The sequence below is a fragment of the Manduca sexta genome, chromosome 18, assembly GCF_014839805.1.
Source record: "Manduca sexta isolate Smith_Timp_Sample1 chromosome 18, JHU_Msex_v1.0, whole genome shotgun sequence".
NCBI lineage: Eukaryota > Metazoa > Arthropoda > Insecta > Lepidoptera > Sphingidae > Manduca > Manduca sexta.
In genome coordinates, this window is record NC_051132.1 from 382346 (window position 1) to 391265 (window position 8920).

The 8920-nt window shown below is 36.2% G+C and overlaps 1 non-coding gene across 1 annotated transcript; it reads left to right on the plus strand.

The window, feature by feature from the left end:
- Positions 1-5131: 5131 nt before the first annotated feature.
- On the plus strand, positions 5132-5204 carry Trnav-aac. The gene has a single exon. It is a non-coding gene; the product is annotated as a tRNA-Val (tRNA).
- Positions 5205-8920: the final 3716 nt, after the last annotated feature.

The following is an 8920-nucleotide window of genomic DNA, read 5'->3' on the forward strand; positions in this document are numbered from 1 at the left end:
CACAGCATTTGATGGTTAGTTGAATGAGATCCAAATAGAATATCTGACTGCTGAGGTTTGATGTTCTAGGGGAGGCCTATGTTCAGCAATGGACAGTTGTAGGATGATAAGATGAGATGAGATGAGTTATGATAACCCCTCTCCAGTGGATACAATTAGGTTGGCCTGATTGAACCGAATATGCCTAGGCTGATCCCAGAACTTACATGGGATACTATTGCAGGTTTTGACACCCATGCTTAGAATATAGCAAAAAAACACGATACAACTTCGTGTCGTTTTATTGAGATTGGTTGAGAGGCTAACTCTGACTGACGCATCGGTCTCTCGATCAATCACAAACATCAAAACTAAACGACATTGATTTATAAGTCGCGTTTTTGGGGAGATTTTAAAGGCGCTGGTGTACGGTGTTCGCTCCCAAGCAGATATAAAACATCCTACCACTAGCACGTATTAATAAAATACTTACCTGTTCAAAATAACAGGTCGTGTACTTTATACAAGAATGTCAATGACTTCGTTAAAGGAACAAAACTCCCCTGGGAAACAATTCTTCAACAACTACATATTTATTTCCAACTTCTGTATTCTCCATCTTCAAAACAATTAAAGAAAACATTTCAACTCGATTTTATTAATTCCCAAAGTTCTTGGATTTATGTTTGGAAAGTTCTAACAAAAGTTTTATGAGTAAAGCGCAAAGATGCACTTTATTGTTAAAAAATGCTTGTTTTTCAATTACAATTTTTTCCGACTTCTTACGCTCACTAATATTATTAAAATGTTTTAATGTCTGTTAGAAGAAATCGCAAAAACAACTGAATGAATTCGGATGATTTTTTTAAATTTAACTTTAGTGTATCTCGTTACCAGCTCGATATATTGTATTTAAAATCATGAGGGTGTGCTCAATCAAATAAGCGTATTTGTAAATAAACTTAGTGATACATATAATATTATGTGGTTATAACAATAGGCGACGATAGCTTAGTTGGGTGTGGAACGGACTGCCAAGACGAATGTCCGCAGGTTCAAATCCCAAGGGCACACACCTCTGACTTTTCTAAAATTACGTGTGTATTCTTTGTGAATTTATCGTTCGCTTTAACGGTGAAGAAAAAACATCGTGAGGAAACCTGCACATCTGAGAAATTCTCTATAGGAATTTCGAAGGTGTGTGAAGTCTACCAATCCGCACTAGGCAAGCGTGGTGGACTAAGGCCTAATCCCTTAGTAGTAGAGGAGGCCCGTGCTCAGCAGTGGGCAAGTATATAATACAGGGCTGATATTATTATTATTACAACAATAGGCATTCTATTGGACCCCACTCCGATTACCATCAGATGCTGTGGAATCACTTTGCCATGCAAGATAAAAAAATATCAGTAATAACAAAATTGCATAAAATCTTTTGCTTCGTCCGTCCGTAACTCCGTCGCTTTATTCGTCTGCAAATTGGACACAGTACTGTATTATGTTCCAAAGGCATTGCTTACTTCTACCTTTGATTTAGCCAGTATTCGGTCTACATGAAATATGGATTCAATTTATGTGCAAATGTTTGCTCCAATACGTATCCAGTCTGCACGAATTTCGAATCAAAACCTAATATATAGGGTTGAAGAATTTGATTTCGTATTGAGAATGTGTACAAGTACTCCTTGATGTAAGGTAAGGTAAAGGTCCAGTGGGAAAGTTTGCAACGACCCGTATAATACTAAAATCGGTGCCCCAGTTAGATTCTTTGTGATTTCTCGATCTGGAAACAAACAATATTGTTATTTGCAGTGTATACAGGGTCACACCATAAGCATACCTTTTGTAAAATAACACTTTAACATAACTTACTCGAACTGTAGATGTACAGTAAACAAGTGTAAGTTTTTAACAAAATAAATATCACCGAAAATATTTTTAATATTTACATGTCCTAATGCCACTACTACTACTCTAATTGAATTCGTCGCAGCGGCAACATCGTACGTTTAGTCATAAATACACTCACACACACGCCATATTCGCACAAAGCTGCCAAATGACCAGAAAATCACGAAAGTAAAAATGGGATTTTCGGAGAAAATACTTGTTACTCCTGGATGTTTTTTGGCAAAATGTTAGCAGAGGTAGAGACGAATATGTGGTATAATTTATTAACGCATTCTCAAAATGAGGGTGTATAGTTAGGGTTACTCATTATGTGACCACATAGTTGTACACATTATAATTTTTGATGAAAAGCGTAGATACATTATAAACTGTCCACGATAAAAGTGAGCTATATTGGCTTTAGCATCGCATCAGCATTCGTTGAAGTTGTATAAAGAATATTCCATAAAATATCCTGAATGAAAGTAAATAAAATAATGGTATATTCTAATACTTTCACTTGTGATATTGTTTGTTATAATAATACTAACTATTGCCTGCGCGTGAGAAGGTTTTTCGGGATAAAAAGTAGTTGCTAGCGCTCCTGAGTAATGTAGCTTCCTCCGTAGTCGTTCCTGGGCCCTTATTCTGTATAGTAGTGTAAACGCGTAACGCGGCCGTGTCATGTTATCTTCGAGAAATGTGCGTGGAATGGTATTCCGTAAGCCAAATTTCTATAGTCCTAAACATGACGCGTTGTGTTACGTCCTTGTTACACACTGTTAAAAAAACGTGCGGGATAGAGAATAAGGCCCCTGGGATTAGTGCCTTCAAACAAACTATGCTACTATAATATATTAGTATAATACAAAGTTGTTATCTATAGTAGTCTATAACAACTTTGTATTAGCATAGATTAAGTAATCTATGTGCCGTATGTGTCGTATCTGCACGATTTTACTAAAATATCAATCAATGCATAATAACAATTGGGTTTTGACAGCGCCGTAGCATGCGTGAAACAAATTTCATAGTATAAAAGTTCACTTTTCCGGGATGTAACGTAGCTTATTTGTACACGACTTGGTCTATAAGTACCAAATCCCGTCGAATGCTATCCAGCAATTTCTTTTCATATAATAAATATCGTAAACATAACACATAACATAATTGATATCATAACATCATAGACTGGCATTTAAAATATTAGTAACAACGTGAGAAATAAGACATTGCGACCCAGTGAACTTAAACACGCTCGTTTCCTGATTAGTTGTTACATCAGAAGGCGTACGTGTTGTTACTGTTAATTAAAATTGTAAGTCTAGCACTTTTAAAAACTATAGTAACAGAGATACATCAAATATACTATATATAATATACTAGTAGTAGGTGTCTCATATGTGAGAGCCCGCCAAGGTAGGTAGTAGGTACCACCGCAGGTCCGCAATGTCAATTTCTGCCGCCAAGTAGCAGTGTGTAGTACTGTTATGTTGCGGTTTGAAGAACACTGTAGCCAGCCTAACTACTGGACATAATAAGACTTAACATCTCATGTCTCAGGATGGCGCGCGCGGTGGAATACTAAACAATACTTTGTAATACAAGGTTTTGGATGGTGTTCCTACTGTTTATGGAAGGTCGTATCGCTTACCATCAGGAGAACGGCAAGCTCGTCTCGTCATTCAAAACAATAAAAATATTATTTATATATTTCAATACACAGTTTGAGTTTAACCGGGCGTATTTTATAGTAACATAAAATTGAGAGCGAGTCCATATTTTATACACTTTGAAAGAAATATGTGCTGGAACTAGTAGCAGAACCAATCTCAATATATTCCCGGTTTACCAAGACTACTAGAAAATTCTAAAGTCATTTACTTTTTGCTTTAATTTTTCTAGTTTTCTAGATTTTTGTAAATTAATGAAAAACATCGTAAACAAACAACTTTTTAGAACATTGAAAGCAATAAAAATATTTAATAGGTCTTGCGGTATATCAGTCAGTTTCTTAAAATCTTTTACTCCTTACTAATATAATAAATGCTAAAGTTCATAACAATGTTTGTTAGTAGTAAAAGCAGACACGATTAAACAGAAAAATACCAATAAATTATTACTATAACCACTTACCAACATTTCATTCTTTTATGACTTGTTTATATTCATCCACTTCAGTCAACTTGACTGGCTTTGTGGTGCAGTTGGATAACGGTACGCTTGCAGTGCGGTCTCGGATTTGATCCGAAGTATGAGAAAGGACTTTGGAATTTGTGTCCGATATGGCAATGGACTCACCCCCTATCACAACATGGAACAGAATACGTTTGACGAAAGAATTGTACAACAATTGCGCCTCTGCCTATCCCTACAAGAATAAAAGCTGTAAGTGTATATGTATTTACATATATGCATACATACACACATACGTTCAATCAACTTTATTTTAACCCAATTGTAGTGGAACCTACGCTCTTCCGAATTGACAAAGTTATGTTGATTGCAAGCTGGATGTAACTGATTGATGAAAGAAATATGATTGCGGGAAAATACGATAGCGTCGTATATAAATATTCATATTTATGACTTGGTGTTATATTCGAGAACTGCGAAATACTGAATGAATAAACTTTACTGGTGGTAGGTCTCTAATATGTGAGAGTCCGCCTGCGTATGTAACACCGCAATGTCTATTTCGGTCACCAAGCGGCAGTATGTAGTCAATGTTGTGTTCCGATTTGAAGGACATTGAAGCCGATGTAACTACTGCACATAACAAGACTTAACATATCATGTCTTAGGATGGCGAGCGCAGTAGCATACCAAACAATACTTTGTAATTCAAAATGTTGGATGGTATTTCTACTATTACGGGCGGTCGCTTCGCTTACCATCAGGCAAACCACAAGCTCGTCTCGACATTCAAAGCAATAAAAAAATAAACCACTACCGAAAACAGTAAACAATAATGTTTTAAGTCAAATAAGTTTTATCAAATGGTGTTTTATATTATCGATATGATAGCCGCCTATTGCATGGGATGGAATACACACGGCGAAAAGTAGGTGCACCAGTTCCGCCTCTACGGACCACTTAAGGGATAAAAGGTGTGAGGGTGTTTATATTATTTAAACATATTGTGCACAAGTTTTTAAATAGGTCGGTCTGCAAATATTGGCAAGATGCCTTTAGTCAGTGAACATTATGTGACTAATGATAGGTTCTACATGTGTAATGAGTTTATGCAAACTCTGTCACAGTTTCCGTGGTGTAGCGGTTATCACATCTGCCTAACACGCAGAAGGCCCCCAGTTCGATCCCGGGCGGAAACACTTCTTTTTTTCCTTATCAGAGGCAATAGGCAAGACTTTTTTTACAATAATTAATGCGAATAAAAAAAATATAGGAACCACATATCCGAGCTATAAGTTTGTCTTCCTTCCTATACATATTCCTATACATATACACTAGTTCCTATACATATTTTTGTTTTCTCTTAACGTAAACGATTGTAGAAAGGCGTCTTGACTACGACTCTTGTACTATAACTTCAAGCTGATCATAGTTTTTGACTCGTAAAAGCATTTTTTTTATACAGTCACGCTGAATTTACCCCACTGCACCTGATGGTAAGTGGAGTGGGTCCAGTAGAATGTCGACTGACGAGAGATGAATACCTCAAGGCAGTCGACACAATTATGCCGGCCTGTTGGAACCGGATATACACAGGCTGATCCTGGAACTCGACACACTTATGTACTATGCGACCACTATGGCGGGTTTTAACACCTTGTGTACGGTGGTCGCTATCCCGACGAATATAAAATATATCCCACCACCAGTAAATAATTGAATGTGCTGTTTTTTATTCGTAAACTATTTAATTCAAATACAATGAACAATGTCCCATTGCATCGCGCTACTAGTAACAGTTTTTAATAATTCCTTGTTCAGTCAAGGATTTACAAGACAACGAAGGAATAAATGTTTGGAATTTCATTACTAAACATCGAATTCGATTTACGAAACAGCAGTTTTTCTATCGCTTTGAACATAGAATATTAAAAAAGCACAAAAATAAACAGTTGACTTTATAATATTTTCCCATTGAAGTTACGTGGTTCGTAATCCGTCTCTATTTTTACTTGGGAAAAGAAAAAGATAGATGCACGTTTGGCAGGTGTCGAAAATTACAACGCTGGATGACGAGGGTAAAAGAAACCTTTTGTGAAGTGGGTACATTGCACAATGGAAAAAAATAAAATAATGGACGCGAGCAAACGAAGGTTTGACGAGAAAATATCTCTCGCAGCTGGATTCCTCGTCTATTAAAGCTAATGCTATTTTTGGCTATATTACGTCTCGAATAAAGTAGATTTAGTGCAATCCATGACGCTCTTTTCTGACATTTGAATCAAATTAACCTGATTTTCAGTACAGAACTTTTAATGTAAAACGACAGCAGTTGAATTTTTAATGAAAAATTACTACTTTCCTTTTTAGAGGCAGTTAGAGCTACACCTTCTTGGGTGGCGTAGTCGTATTACGGTACAACTGCATTGCTAGGTCCTAGGTTCGATCCCCGAGTTAAGCAAAATGATTTACGGATATGCTCGCCCCCAATCACATCATGGGACGGAATACACTATGGCACCACTGAGTGCACCAGTTACACCTCTGCCTACCCCTTCGGGGATAAAAGGCAGTGTGTGTGTAGAGGTACATACATAGAGATGTATAGGGGTAGAGAGAGCTCTAACCCTGAAATACGGGTGATATATAACCTACATTTTGCCAAATGAAAGTCATTTAAATGTCTATTAGAAAGTTTTACAATTCACATCAAAACTTTTACATATACTAATACGCTATTATGCTGTTGCTCAGAGTATGCCCGTAACACTCGATCGCTAACGTAAACAAGGAGATTCAAGATTTATACACGATATTGGAAAGTCAACCGGACTAGATCGCTCCATAACCGGGTTAGTGCCTGCTCCTTGAGCAGTGATGTGCCCTGTTGTCAATAATTGTCGATGAAAAACATGGCTTATCGATATATCGAGCCAACGAGTTAATAATATAGTGTGTTCATAAGACAGAAATGTTACATTAATTGTAATGACTCGAACTGGAAATTGATCTCATGTAGATTCGCAGTTCATAAACTAAATTTGCCGCAAATAAAAGAGTGCCTTTGATAAGATCATGTCGTTATTAAATATCTATTCTTTTAGTCAGTATTAACTGTCAAACAAAAATATCTAATTCTGGTAACCGCAACATTAAAATAAAATCCGAGGATATAGTTGCTCTTCTCATACTGTCACTCAGTCTTCTTTTTAACTCTAATTCAAATTAGTGCTTCCGAGACTTATTAACATGCTGCCAGATATCATATCCGCTACTTTATTTCATATCCGAAAGTAAATTATCAATAAAAAAATAATAAATAAGTAAATTATTTATCGATAAAATGCTATTATTTCCAACCCTACTCCATGCGGCCAGGTAACGATTTTCCCTTGCCTGCCCTTCCAATATTCAACGAACTACTCATACGGCAATCGACATCAGATCACGAATAAAGATTTTATTCTATTTGCACAAATGTATATCGTATGAGACAATATACGATTATTGTTAAAGGTCTGGACATAAATGGGCCATCGTCGGAATAAAGTCAATATGATATCATTTTGAGAAATTATCTTGACCATTTCCTTTGGGCGTGATGTGATATTGGACATGTTTTACTTTTCTATATCTTTATTATTTTATTACATAAAGGTCAATGAAAATAGCACTTTAAATCCAAATACAACATAAATATAACAATATAAATACATTTATAGAAATAATGATAATATCAGCTTCGTATTATATGTATGTATACTGTCCCACTACTGGGCACGGACCTCGTCTACTATCGAGTGAGATTAGATCTTAGTCCACCACGCTGACCTAATGCAGATTGGCAGACTTCACATATCTTCAAAATTTTTATAGAGAACTTCTCAGGTATGCGGAGTCCTCACTATATTTTCCTGCATAATTAAATAAACGTTAATTCAAAAAGAATACACACATAACTAAATCCCTACTGGCCTATCGCCACTTTTCAAACAGCATTTATCTAAACGGACAACACTAAAGAGTTTTCATCTAAAAATGTTATTAATTATTACACACTTATTTTTACCGAACAATACACTTTTCTTGAATGACTGTTAACTGTATCAGCTAAATAGCTATAATTATCCGCGACCAGGTGTGGTTAGCCGCTTCCTTGAGCTTCGGTAATTACGCAAATCGGTTCGATTAACTACCAACGGCCAGCTGCTGTAGAGAATGTGTTATAGAGTGTGTTCGGGATGGACTACGAGCTTTGTACGCGCCTTTGTTACCGCTTTGCAATGCAACACACTGTATATAGTAAAATAGAGTGAATAGGTATGTGGTGAACTATAATCAAGCAACGTGATACATTCTATTCAAGATTGATTAATGTGTTACGATATGAAATTCGACAATTTATGGTAGATATTGGTTATACGAAACATATAGCTGCGTTGAGAATTCACTTTATAAGAAGTGTTTTAAGCGAGCGTATTCCTAAACCTACGTAATCTGCTACTGCAATTTTCCGTTCACCTTATAAGTAAAATCGTACCAAGCATAAATTTATTATGTAAACACCTTATCGGTTATTCTATGTAGGTCTCAATAGATGTTCATCAAGGCACTCTAGCAAGCCTTTCACATTTACTTACCATAGGGCTCTATACATATTATACTTATTTAATACCATTCCATCTACCCTACTGATTTTAATTCTGCATGATTTTCTATTCAATATTTTTGACTAATCATAACACGCGCAAAAAGGAAGCCTTAACGATAACCAATACATCGCATGATTCCAATTACTAACAAGCTCCTTGGGGAATGCGAAACATTCGCACGTCTGGATTAATCTCGAAGTTACTAAAAGCTGAAAGTACATAATTCGTTAAAACAAGTTTATCATGCTTCATATTTCGACAAC